Source organism: Ambystoma mexicanum, chromosome 3p (assembly GCF_040938575.1).
Source record: "Ambystoma mexicanum isolate Mex_15411 chromosome 3p, UKY_AmexF1_1, whole genome shotgun sequence".
Lineage (NCBI taxonomy): Eukaryota > Metazoa > Chordata > Amphibia > Caudata > Ambystomatidae > Ambystoma > Ambystoma mexicanum.
The window spans coordinates 35978523-35993036 of NC_090925.1; the positions used below are offsets into that span (position 1 = coordinate 35978523).

The window sequence follows — 14514 nt, forward strand, 5'->3', positions numbered from 1 at the left end:
AGGCCTTCACAGATGTTCAGGAGAGCAGTTTCTGTGCTTTCGGCAGCTTTGAAGCAGGACTGATGTCACAGAGACAACCAACAGATTCGGTGTGAAGATTAAGCTGGGAGATGGCCAGTTTTTCCAGGAGTTTGCCCAGGAAGGGAGTGATGGAGATTGGGTGATAGTTAGCTGGGCAGGAGGTGGATGGCTGTGGGTTTCTTAAGAAGAGAGTGCACAAGAGAGTGCTTCAGGGGGCAAAGGAAGATTCCGCTGGTGAAGGAGTGGTTGCAGAAGTCAGCCAGAGCAGGGGCCAAGGTGTCAAGGTGGTCCTTGATGATTTTGGAGGAACAGGGGTGAGACATTCATAGATCAGACTTGTCTAGACACCTCATCTGGGGAGAACAGGGGAAAGGCAGAGAAGGAAGGAGGAGAGGTGGCCGAAGAAGGGCCAGAGGAAGAATAGGGAGTAGAGAGGCAAAGGGGAGAGGAAGAGAGGGAGGACAGGATGTCCTGAGTTTTAGAGATGAAATGAGAAGCCAGGGCCGTGCAGAGGGCCTGGGAGGGGAGAGGAGAGGTAGAGACTGCAGCAGGATTGGCCAGCTCCTTGCAGATTTTAAAGAATTTGGCCGAGTTGTTAGATGCAGCAGAGACATGGAATGGATGTGGGCTCTCTTCTTATGCAGACAGTGAGCCGGTCTTGCCTTTGGAGCAGGCGGCAGGCCAGTTTATCAGAGGATGTACCAGAAGCACGCCATTTCCTATCAGCCACCCTGAACTTGCGTTTAAGGGTGGCGAGGTCTGAGTCTTACCAGGAGTTGCACTTGGCTTTGGGCTTCAAGCTGATCCTTATGAAAGGGGAAAGAACATCGAAAATATCATATAGCAGAGTGGAGCATGGAGAGGGCTGTGCCAGGGTGTGAGTCAGCCAAAGGTGGAGAGGGGAGAAAGTGAAGGCGAAATCCTCAACTGACACACGCTTCATGGGTCGGATAACCGAGAAGGTAGGTGGCAGTGCTGGGGTTGGCTTGGCCTGAGGGGTGGAGAGAGTGAGCTGGGAGGAAAGGAGAACGTGATCACTCCAGGAGAGGGGAGTGGTGAGACTGATAGAGAGGGGAAGGTCCGAAGAGATCAGAACATCAAGAGTGTGCCATGCAGAGTGAGTCGGGCCAGAGGGGTGGATAGAGAGTGAGAGAGAGTCGCAGTGGTCGCAAAAGAGTCCAGAGGAAGGACATGAAGCATTCAGGTGGATATTAAAGTCTCCTTGAAAGAGGAGCTGAGTGGTCAAGACTAATAGGGAAGCGGAGAGGTCTGCCTACTCAGAGAGGAAGGAGGTGATCTGACCAGGTGGCCGATAGATAGTACAAATGCTCGGGTACATATCTTGAATCTGCTTCAATGAAGGGGGCGAGGCCACAACGGCCACTAGGAGGCACTGCACTCTTCGGTACTGCATCATGATCCCACAAGGGATGCAAATCTCCAAAATTATTTCTCCATCACTGTCATTGTTTTCAAATAATTCTGCATCTGTCACCTCCTAAAGAGGTACAGTGGGGTCGATACACAGCACTGGGTGCCACTCACACCCATGCTTGTCTGACCCTAGTACACCACCCTTTTTGCTTATACCAACAACCCTTGCAAGTCTAGGGATAGGATTGTGCCTGCCACCAATTCTGGGGACATTACAGGGCGAAAGATAAAAACTGTCGGTACTCTCCAACAGCCCTTGACAATTTGTCGCAACGCCACCACAAGTACTGTTATTCCATAGAACAACCTGTCTGGGTTTACGGGTATCCCCGGGACCACCACCTCCCTTGCCATTGCATGTATTATTACCATTGCTCTTATTGCACACATGCCTGGCATGATGTAAACCATGCCTTGATCAGTGAATGAGATTGTCATGTTCAACTTACTGAGCAGGTCCCTGCCCAGCTGCTTGACAGGAGAAGTCTCAGAATACAATAGGGGAGCGTGCACCACCTTTCCTCCAACCTTTACATCCACATATTTAGTGTATGGAACCGTCAAAATAGCCTCAGAGAAGCACTGTGTGTCAAGAGTTTTGCCCGATAATGGGAAGTCCCCTTCATAGTTGATTTTGCATCGCCCGAATCAACCATATAGACAAATTGGTTGTTTCATATCTCTGACCCTACCAAGGTTTCCTCTTCAGGGTTAAGGTTCATTGACAGGACCGGACATGCAAGAGTTCTCTGTGGGTTGTCCTAATCAGCATATGTATTTTTCTGGGAAATTAAAAGGGGTTTCCACCCACCACGGCTGTGCCTTGGAAGTGGACGTCCATACCATTTGTTGTTCAACTGAATGGGTTTGTGCCTCCTCCCCGTTGAAATGTTTGTGGGGTCTGTATTGTTGTAATGCCTGCTGCTGCTGCACAAGTGGATGGGGTATCTGTGGGGGCAACTGTGTGTAGGCCTGGTGTACCTTGTGGGGTATAGAAGTCATTCTGCCCACTGGCACTTGTGGGGGTCCGTAGGGTGGTAGGCCGTAATTTGGCTGGTCGTAGTTATACCCCATCCCTTGTCTACTCCTAGACTCCCTTGAAAAATGTCCCCACTTCCCACAGTTCCAACATTCTGAACACTCTATTCCTCCCCCTCTGAGTCCCATTCCTCTGAAGTTCCCTCCCCTTGCTCTCCATAACCCACCTCTTCCTCACTGCTGTCCTCCTTGCTACCATTGTGGGCTGGGGTACCGTGGACCCCCGCCCCACTGTCCCTACCGTCCTTCTGACCAAACTGCAGCTATTCTAGCATTCACATACTCTTGGGCACTTCCTGCCATCCCTGTCTGCACTGGTGTCGATACTGGCATCTCCACATCGATTTTGGCAAATTTGTTTTGTACTAGTCTCGCTTCCTCTGTTTGCTGACTTTATCAAATAGTTTTCATCTATTTGCGCCCATGGCACATAGTGCGGCCTGCCAGACCCCCTATGTATAAGGGGCATTTGCACCTTTGCCCTACCCCCGTCCATCCTCTTTCCACTCCCTTTTTTCCTTGCGATTGCCATCTGGCAAACCTGGTTCTCAACCTTCTTTCCCACCAACTCTCCACCCGGGGAGTTTGTCTTGGCGCTTATTCTGCCTCCTCTTCCTCGTCATCTTCAAACTCATCGAACGTACTCTACCCATCTTCCTCCCCTCTGAGGGATGCAAAATTCTCTTAGCCTAAGCTATCCGCTCACTCGCTACCTTCTCCTTCCTTCTCTATATGTCCTTTCTTTATGGCTGTGTTATCTATTCTAAACAAGAAGTCTCCTGCTTTCCACCCATCTGATCCTTACTCTGCTGGTTTATCTGTTTTTACTTCATTCGGTGCTGCCCACAATCGAGTCAATTCGATATGTGCTGCGGCAAGTGCCACTTCTAAGTCCAGTTTATTGACATCACCATGTGCCGGATGTCCGGAGGGGACGCATATGGGGGTGGTGGGGCTGTCGCTGTGGTGGACACATAGGTTGGGTTAGACCTACTGCAGGGTGAGTTGCAAATGGGTATATTCTCCCCCATTGGTGCCCCAACCTCTTTTCTTGTAGAGTCGTCCCTACTGTCATTTTGTGTTCCTCCACCCTCAGTGTCTTCTGTATCTTCGAACATTTCCCAAAGGTTTAATATCTCTTTCCTCTTTCGCAACTGTTTCCCCTTATATTTGGCTGTAAGAAATATGGATATGTGTTTTAGAATTCCCTTATTATGGGATCCCTGCTCTGGCCACGAGCGGGGCATCCCCCTCCTCTTGTTTCCGTCACCCATTGTTTGGGGTACTTCTTGATTCTTTCACGATATAGTGGCAGGACCTTATACATATACTCGATGGGTGTTTCTCCCATTATAATGGCCCGTGCACCTCAGTGTCTCTGCGCCTCTATTAATGCACCGATGTAGGTGGCCGCGGCCCCTCCAGAGAAGTGGCCTGGACACATCTGCTGGTATGGGGGGTGCTGGGATCACGTCAGGGTCACCAATTGAAGGCACGCCCCTAAACGTTCACACCAGAAGAAATTCAACCTGCTAGGGAGGAAAAAGGCCCAAGAAACTCTTACAAGGATAACAAGTTTTTTATTTTTACAAAATTAGGTGCTCCAGCAAAGAACTCTGCTGCCATGGAACATTCTGTTAAAAAAGGGTGCAAGCAGAAACTTAGAAGAGGTGATATAGTCATTCCTACACAGTGAAAACCCACGTGGCTGTCTGGTAGAACCCTATACATTGTCGGTCTACTCCATAGGAGATGCCAGGCCATTGTTTCAGTACTGTCCATCTGTCTGCTGGGCTCATCGTCTCCAGAGAACCAAGGTCGAAGCTACATTTTACTAACAGTGCTACTGTATCATTATACAGTGCAGCTGACAAGCTCACAGAGAGGCACAGGGGGAGTCTGGAGGTCACTGACCCGCACACATTTCACTCATCCCGATCGCGTCTCTCTGCTTCCAAAGCTTCCACCATCGCTTTTGAACTATAATTGACCCCTCCCTGCGCCTCTCATTACAAATCATGTCATTATGAAACAAAGGTAGGGTGACCATTCTCTTAGATCTTTTATAACTGATTGGTTTATGGTCATTGATCTGGGGTCAGCTGGTCTTTCAGAATTCAGGGGTCTTGTGACTAGGGCAATTTTAGGGGCTATAACTTGTAGTTGGCTGGGTGGGGGTCAGAGGCCTGCTCTGGCCTGTTAGTGACAACACATGCAGCAAGGCGCACAGGGCACATTCTTTCTTAGAGAAAACACATAGGCAATAACCTTAGAACAAAGGAGAGTTTCTGTGGAAGTTAGCAAGCAGTCTGGGCCTCTCTCATTTTGTATAATCTTCAGATTTCCCCTTCAGGCTTGTGGCCTGTGTCTAATGGGCTAAATCCTGCATGCCTCATGCTTCCACTATGGCTACTTCATATCTGCAAAATGGCGTCTCTTTATATGCGCACACTCTGTCTACACGTCTAAATTGAGTACAATATTATATATAATCATGTGGGGACCTTTGGAGTACGCCCTTTCCCCCTGGTGAATCACAGTTCTTCCAATGTGAAGTCACACGGAACGTGTGTAATTCATGTGATCTATAGTTTTTGTACAAATGGAAGCCTAAAACAGTATTATGAGTGTGATTCTGATGATATTTATAAACCATAAGGCCGCAGGCTGAGAGCCCTGCAACCAGCTCACAAAAGCTGCATCTTGCAAAGAGATTGCTACGCGTGTTGAAAGTTTCACCGACACGTGACATGTTAGAGTACTCCTGATTAGAAGAAAATACGCTACACAAACAACTATTGGATTACATCTGCGGATTACAACAGGAATGAATACTTAGTGCAGCAGCCATTGTATGCCACAGCATGTCCATTTGTCATGCCAAACAGAAGACTGCTTCTTGGAGCACCTTTTTTTCTCTTGTATAGGAATGGTTTTGGCTAAATCTGGCGGCTTACGCCACTAAACTGCGGTAAACCAAACAATACAAATGTGTTGCGCTCTGAAGACCGCTGCTGCCTTGTTTTCTACCTACACACGTACGCTAGTCTGATGGGAACGTGCACGATGTGTTATGTTAACCAAAGATTGTGTCCCAAGGCACGTGTGGTCTTCCTGGACCAGCCTTCCAAGTGTGAGCCTTGTCACTATGGGGTGCTTTGCGTGGCACTGCCCTGCCCTCACCCCCCACTCGCTCATACAACACAACACAGGCGATGAGTGGAGAGATGGTTTCCCCACTTACAGAAAAAAAACAAGATGACATAGCAATATTCAAAAGGAAATGATGAATGAAAGAAAAAACAAAAACAAAAAAATGGTAACAACATCAGCAATTTACAAGCACACATTTGAGGAAATGAAATGCCTGTCTACGGGTTAGGCCCTCAAGCGTGCACCCAGTACACTCTGCAGGCAGACACTGCAATCATGATGCACACCGAAGTCTGTACCTATTCACAAGATGTTGATATAAACAAGATGGCTGCCAACACTGGGAGTCCTCGTGAACTAAAGGAGGAGAATTCCTGTCTTCTGTGGCTGGTGGGAAGTGCATTCCATGGAGTGGGAAGTGAGAGGTGCAGGCTGTGTTTATGAGGATTCAGAGAGAACGATTGGGTAGATAGCAAACACCTGCTAGCTTTGGGCACTCCTCCCACTTAGGAGATATTCAACCATACAGGTTTTCATGTGGCTGTTTCTGTGCCATTGTAAGCTTGATTTTGAATGCCATTAACCGAACTCCATTGCTTGCTGTGTGCGGGGTAGTTCTGTGTTTTCTTATAACCTTTAAAGATATTAAACTTGCGGGGACTTGAGGACATTTAATCCAAACGGTTAAGTCCTCGGATTACTTCATTCATGGTAAGAGGCTCTTTTCTTATGGGGAGGTGATGGGTTAATGATCGAGGATAAACGCTTTCCTAATAAGCTAATAACCAACACTCTATATTGCTGGCTGTTGTAATGGGTTACCCCTACTGGGAGCATGGTATCTCCCTGTCACGTGACTGGAATGAATAAAAAGAATGAGCGGCCTCCCGCTCATTTAATCTCTAAAGTCACTGAAGATGGTGTGCTGTGTCACTCATTGCGCAGCGCCATGCTAGCGCTGCGTAGCTGGCAGAGGGCCTGTCCTGCAGGTCCCTCTACCATGACAGTGCCCCTTCCGGGCAACGCTGTCACTAATAGCTGTCTGCCATGTATGTAGAGCCCCTGCTGGGCAACTCTACCAGTGGAAGCCGGTGCCCCTGCTGGGCAACACCGGCGTCATCTGGCCTTGCAGGCCTGGGTGCCCCCAGGCCATGGAGGAGCCATGCCGGGTGATCCTTGCCCCTGATTATGCTGCGTGACATCAGCCCGTGTGTCTGCTGGGTGCCCCCAACCTTGGTCTGCCTGCCCTGCTTGACTGCAGGCCAGGACATAACAGCTGTGTCGTAATGGAATCCGCCCCTTCCGGGCATCCCCCTCTTTATTATCTCACTGTTCCCTTGTCACGTGATGCAGGCTCCCCCTCGCTCACGTGACTCGGGATCTTCGTATACACCACATATAGCAGGATTCTGCATTTCTGCGTTTTATTTAGGCACTACCTAAAATTCTGTCCAATTCCTTTTGTGATTTTTTTCAAGCAGTTGATTGGCTTTTCTTGGACGTTTCAGCTTGTTGTAATATTTGCTTTATTAGAAACTCAGGAAAGGTTTAACTCATCAGCTTTTCGGCGGGAATGTTGTAATAAATTGCTCTTGCCGGGCACGCGTGCATAGAAATGTATATTAGTAAGAGGCACTGAGGTCAGTGCAGGCCCTAGACATATAATTCAACAAAGGAGCTCAATATGGAATTTAGGGCGGAGATTGTACGGAAGGTTTTCCTAATACGTGTGTCTGCCTCCCTAAGTGTCTGGTGCAATAGACCATTTTCACTTAGACTGTCTCTCTTTCTCTCACAGGTTCCCAGACACTCTTAATCTTCGCATTTCACAAGGGTGCAGGTCCTGACCCGCAATGTAGCACACTTTCTCCTTGGTTTACTTCCCTGCCAAGCATAGAGCTCCTCCTTGTTCACTTTTATCATCCTTTTGGTTCCAGGTCATCTTACCCTTCACTTCTCATTTGGGTGCGGGTCCCAACTCGCATTGTAGCTTTGCATCCACTTGGTCCACTTTCCTGCCAGGCATATAACCTTTCCTGGTTTACTTCATTTGCAGTCAGGGTCCCACATCCTCTTGTTCTTACCTTATTATCTTATTTGGGTGCAGGCCCCTGACTTGCACTGTATCATTGTATCTACTTGGTTCACCCTCCAGCCAAGCATACAACTCTTCTTGCTTTCCTTTTTTTACAATCATGGTCCCAGACACTCTTATTCCCAACTTCTTATTTGGGTTCAGGTCCCAGACTTGCACTGTGGTGCTGTATCTGGTTGGTTCACTCTCCTGCTAAACATACAACTCTTCTTGGTTTAATATTTTTACATTCTGGGTTTCAGGCCCTCTTGCTTTCCACTTCTTACTGATTTCAGGGTCAGCAACCCTCTTCTTTCAGTTTCTATGTTGAGCCTGTTACTCCCCCACACCTCTAGGACCCCCTAGGTAACCTGCATACCCGTTTGGTTCTTTGGTGCAGATACCGGCATTTCCTGTGCAGCTGCATCACTTCTTGAGGCTCCAGTAGCGGTCGGGTTGACTGGCAGGGTCTGCGGCGGGGTCTGCAGCGGCTCTGCAGACGTTCGTCATCTCTCGGCTGCATGTTTTCTCTCTCGCGCACTTCGCCGGGTCTTGGTGTGCCGACAGAAATTGCTTTGCGGTAGCCTGATTAGTCCTCTCATCCTGGAACACACTTAGGCGCTGCTGTTCTTTCAGTCATGGCTGCCCCTTTGGTTCGCGTCTGCCGTTCTAGTATACAGCTCCCATTTTTCCTCCTCAGAGGATCCTGCTCTCTTGCTTGTGTCCCTGCTGAGCTCCATTCAAACTCCCACATGGGATTGTTGTACTGCTTTGGGCCAATCACTGGACTTGAGAAGCTGGACCGCTCACTCTGGTTCACGAAAGTGATCCTTGGACTCCTGGGCATCTTCCTCGTCACAGTAACAATTTCAAAAGCATTTTCAAGATACTTTGTACTTGTTGGTTTCTTTGCCTTGACGGGTATATTGGATTGACGAATTTGGCAACAAAACACGTTGGCTCTATCTAGAGAGGGGGAAGGAGGATTTAGGGTTGTTGAAGGGGCTGGGTGTAATGAAGCAGGGTCATATCAATTTCTCTGATAATGGACATCCCTAATCCCGTAGAGGGATTTCTTCCCATGTGATCCTCTTTGCTGCATCCCCCCACCCGGGGGACTATTGTACTTTGGACACATCTCACTCTCTCCATTTGAAAGGTCTGCCCCTAGGGAATAGGGGACAACATACTCGGATTCATCACACAATTCAGTCACCAAGGCATCTTCTGCAATACCACCCGACAAAATCTCTCCTTATTCACTATGACGAGGTGAGTTGGTCGCCTTGACCCTATTTGGGTTAGTGCTTTCCAGAGGAATGGCAGAGTGGCTGCATAATGCATACGTAGTTTTCCGGCCTTGAGCATGCAATCCCCATACATACATGTGTATGTTATCACCAATACCCATGGTCCCAGTAGACAAACTGTGTGCCCGAGCTACCTTCATTTCCTTGCACTTGCCTCACAGCCTAACTGCCAAAGCGCACTTTTCCGAACATCTTTGTGCACACTTTGCACTGGCAGTGGGATTTTAAAGGCAGCAGGGGGAATAACCAAGCACATAGCTTCTAGGCTAAACCAGTAGATGTCAGAACACACTCTCTAAGCTGAGCACCAAGCTCCCAGGCTAAGGTAAAGTAGTTAACCATTTCAAAGCGCCAAACACAATCCACTCTGCCCAACTGCCACAGTGCACTTTCCCGCACTTATTTCCCATTATCTTTTCAATCACCCAATGTGTGACCTGATTCATAATTTTTTCGGAAATGACTGTGGGACAACCTGATTTCTGTCCTTGAAAAATATCTTCAATAAATCAATCATATCTTACTGGAAATATCCTCTTTATCACGCTGGACCTGTGGGAATTGTCATATGACCTTAATAGAGTGTGCTCCATGAAGTAACTATGTGTTATATTTCTCTCTATGCAATTATGCAGGTCAGGTGCACTTTGGTGTCCAAAGTAATGGTGGAAACACCATATAGGGCACTCTTACTTCATAAGAGACTTTTATGTTTCAGTGTGAAGTGGAATTGTTTTACATATCATTGTTGTGTGATTTTCCGCTCTCATTTTCTGATTGGCAGCTTGATCTTTCTCAAGGTGTCTCTGAGTGCCTTGACTGTATATAATTGGATTGATCAGCAGGACAATAGTGCAGTGTAAGAGGAAGAACACTTTGTTCTGATTCAGTGAATACATGGTGGGCGGTCGCAAGTACATAATGATAAGCGAACCATAGAATAAAATCACCACGGTCAAGTGGGACGCGCAGGTGGAGAAGGCCTTAGATCGCCCCTCGACAGATTGGATTTTCAGGATTACTGAAATGATGTGGATATAAGAAATTAGTATAGGAAAAAAGGAAGAGAGTCCCACCACTGCACCGAGAGCATAGATAAGTACCTCGAAACTCTGGGTGCTGGTGCAGGAAATCTTCATTAAAACCATGATGTCGCAGAAGAATTGATTGACCAGATGGGACCTGCAGAAAGACAATTTAGAGAGCAACACAATGTGTGGTATCGGCTTCACGAGACCCAAAATGCAGGCACCAGCGGACAGTTGAGAACACAAAGCCTTTTTCATAATGACTGCATAACGCAAAGGATTGCAGATAGCAACATACCAATCGTAAACCATGACACTGAGCAAGAGGAATTCTCCATAAATCGCTCCCATTGTAAAATAGAGCTGAACTAAGCATTCTTTCAACGAAACCTGCTGCCCCTCAGCAAAAAAGTTGGCTAGCATTTTAGGGAAGATGGTTGTGGTAAAGGTTAACTCATAGAATGAAAAATTGGTAAGAAAGAAATACATAGGAGAGTGTAGGTGTATGTTGCAGCAGACCAGTGTGAAAATAATAATATTTCCTCCAAAAGTAGCCAGGTAAATCATTAGGAAAGCAACAAAAAGTGGGACCTTCAGTTGAGGATAATCAGAAAATCCAACAATAAAGAATTGAGTGTCAGTGGTCAGATTTTCGATTTTCATGTTTGATGAAGATCCTTTGAGATATCCATTCTCGTATAGCATCTCGTTCCTCCTACATGCAACCGGTTGCCGACATGTTAAGGGTTGTGTCTGCAGTGGCATGTCAATGTCTCCTGAACAGCTCAACCAGCATTGCTGGATTTCATAGATCCTTGAGTGGAATTCACTGGGTGTGAGTGTCCGATGTTCTTTGGTTTACATCATTGGATTCACTGTGAGTGGTTGTGGGATGATAATCAGCAGATGTTGCAAACTGATTATGCTTGATATTGAGTTCTCATGGGTGAGGACCTCTAGGGATTATTGCTTGCTTTTCTTGACACATATCCCAGGCATAAGGGGTTGAACATTTCTGTTATTATTTTATGTTCTCCTGAGTTGCATTCTGTTTGATCTCCTGTAGACCTGTGTCCATCATGAGTCAGAGGTTGAATATTTCCAGAACAGCCAATGGTGTTCATCCGTCCTTGAAGATTATTGAGTCTTTTATCTTCAAAACGACTGCCCCCGCACAATGCCTGACCCTAAGGAACTGACATCAGTCCATGCAGGTTAAATTGAATTGTACTTTTCTACAGGTATACATTCAGTATGGAGGGTTTCAATGTCTCCAGGGATATGGAAGCATCACAGTATGGTAGGAAGATGACCTGGAGACATGGAGAACACAATACAATGTTATTAACTACCATCCACCCAAGATACTAAACTGCTAATCCTCTCTACGCATACTAGCATTTTAGTAAACATTATTTCATGAATGCTGTACAACTGGACAGATATTTAGGGCTGATTTGAGTAAAAGGACTGCATACAACCCCCTTATCACAGCAAAACCTCTGATTCATGTCTTGAATTTGGGAATTTGGGAATTTTTACCAAGTAAGAGCCAGGCTCAACAGGGTATTGCATCACAGCACATGATAGCTCCTTGAAGGAAAGGGTTAAATGAAGATGTATTACCACAGTTACATAACCCAGTTGGAAAGATCTTCCTCTAAAAAAGCCAATACATATGTATGATACAACACATTTCACATTAGCGTCATAGGGCCACCTGTTTACTGCAATATCTCTAGATACATCTACATCACCCAAAACCGCCATCGCTTTGACACATCTTATCTTGCCAATATTTTTGCCCTAGTCTATCTCTGAGGCACGTCAGAAACAAGGGGGTGAGATGCGCTGTATTGTTTCACCACTAGGTATCAGCTAAGGTCATAGCACCTGCAACTGGGGGCCCTGTTCACAATGCACACACAGAGGCACCCTTCACAGGCCCATAAATTCATATTGTTGAACTAGAGGCTATTGGCACTCCCCTTGGAACCAAGAGCTGAAGGTTCGACCGTCCCAATCAATGTTTTTTTCTGTATGTAGACACTACTGAGCATAATTTGTTTTGTAATTATGTATTTTTCTAGGTCAATTTAGCAGTTCTGCCTGAAGAGATTGATGTCAAGTTGTATTTAAATGTGGCCAGAAGAGTTGTGGTTTTCATAATATTTTTCGTGCAGACTTATTTTATGCTGAAATAAATTCCTGTATATTTTCAAAATATCAAAAACTCAGCTAATTCCAGTGAATGCACATATCGTAGGTACAGTAGCTAAAACCTTTACGGCTAAAACAAGCAGGGTGTCAGATGTTGAGGGAAGTGGCTAGACTAACTCATTTATATTTAGCCATTATTGAGTTCGATCCCTCCCTGGCGACCAATGCTGGCTGTACAATCAGTGTGCTACAGCAATATAAGATATTAAAATAAAAATTGCTTTACCCAAAGATGACCAATGCCCTTTTCCATTCTATTTGTGCAGTTCTGCCTCTTGCCCATAATAATTAATATTTCTTCTTCTATGGCCATTGTCATTTTTACTGGGTCATGTAGAGGAATATACCCCATCAGGATGCCCTTCTTTGTGAAACGCCATCGCCTGCAGCTCTCACTAAATGGGTGACAACAGCTTCCATAAAAATGCTGCTCACCTGAAGCTTCCCTCCACCCCTGCTTCATACCAGAGACCTCCAATATTCAGGCCCTCAAGGGCACTTTGCACTACCTTGCACCTCAAGTAGACAGCAATACCTCCCCTGCACAATGTGACTTGACGCCTTCAAGGTGAACCCCTCCCATAACACGGTGGCACTGCCCACAGAAATGAAAGTATTTTGCCTGAAAGGACATATGCGATATGCTGAGGTGACAATGGTCCTTGTAAAGCATCGCCCATGACATCTTCACCCACACCACCACCACACCCCTGTGTAGTACCTTAGTGAAGCAGTAGCACGGTCAATGCGTACTCATTTATTGATGTGTATAGTCTACTTATAATCAAATTCATGCCAAGTCAATAAATGCAAATAAAACATGGACCAAACAGTAAAGCTGTGTGTATGTTCTAGTTCAGTTTGTGCTCAGGGTCAGACCTGTGGGAAATCAAAATGGAAATTACTGAAAATCAGTGGTAGGCAATCTGTGGCTCTCTAGATGCTTGGTCCAGTCCCATTGGCCCCACCATTTGGTCAAGTCAAACTTGACCTGGCGAGAACCACACACACCCCTGCATCGTACTCTGGCCTGCTGTGCATTGCAAGGGTGCAAGGGGGGAAGGTGAGGGACCCATCCAGCCAGGCCATCTTGATCTCTGTGGCTGAATACACCAACACATTGAAAGATATAGTGCAGTAAAGTCATATCCTTGCCCTCTTCACCACTCCCAAAAACAGATGTTTGAACATTCAAATTGAGCTGGGTCTTGAAACTGAAACACAGTTACAATGCTACACAAACACCCAAGCCAATGAATTCTGTGAATAGACTGGTCACTGCTCATGTGTCCCCCTACACGTCCTTTCACTATCCATGTACCTCCAGCCATGTCTGCACCTGCATGGGGGACGCTCTCTGCAGTAATTTGCATTGTGAGGTATGCAGACGCTTTGCTGGAACCAGTTTCAACCAGGCAGTGCGGGGGATTTATTGAATGACTGAAGATTCAAGATATTTTTTTTTTATTCTCTATTATCCATTTGTAAAACATGGATGTTATAATATGGATAGCTGTTTCCATGGTGTATGTATGATGTAGTATGGTTCTGGAATCTTGTGTTTTCCAGAACCATACGATTGATGAGACAACACCATAGAGGTCGCACCTCTCTGTGGACCTATATATCTTTAATACATAACTGAAGAAATACAATATTTCCATGTCAGCAAACATTTTGTTTACAACAAACTGGCAATGAGGATCATTCGCTTTCATGAAGAGGTCCCCGTCAGAGAAATGACAGACTGAGGCGTGCGAAGCAAGATGAAATGTAAAGCTACAAATGAAGAGGAACTGGACGAAGTATCAAGGGAGCGGCGAACCAGTGAAAAGAAAAAGCAGATAATAGTGAGTTGCGATTGTAGATTACAAAGCATTATATTGGATGTACCTGCCTGCCGACGTGTGAAATGTTTACGGTTGGAAGAGCCACTTTCTGAAACTGTGCGCGAGCAAACGTCTGTGATATATTAGAAGAAAGTACCTAAGAAAGCGTCAAATACGTGTGGCCATTTTAGAAACACTAGAAGGTTGCCATGATGACCACAATGATAATCATACGCACAGAAACTCTCACACGGAGCAAACTGCAACAAACAAAACAAACCCAGAACTGTGCAGATATTTATTTAGTACCAATAAACATTACAGACAAGCGCATCGGAACAAATTAAACGGAGTGAACGAACTGAAGGAAGTGAAGGCATTCAAATAAATTACACGAGTGGAAATTA

General features: G+C 46.0%; 1 long non-coding RNA gene across 1 annotated transcript in view; it reads right to left on the reverse strand.

Moving 5' to 3' along the window:
* LOC138579471 (uncharacterized) overlaps positions 1 to 14243 on the reverse strand; it is a 46376-nt gene extending 32133 nt beyond the window's left edge. The window contains exon 1 of the long non-coding RNA XR_011304014.1: positions 14172 to 14243. This is a non-coding gene — a long non-coding RNA (uncharacterized lncRNA). The remainder of the gene's footprint in view (positions 1 to 14171) is intronic.
* Positions 14244 to 14514: the final 271 nt, after the last annotated feature.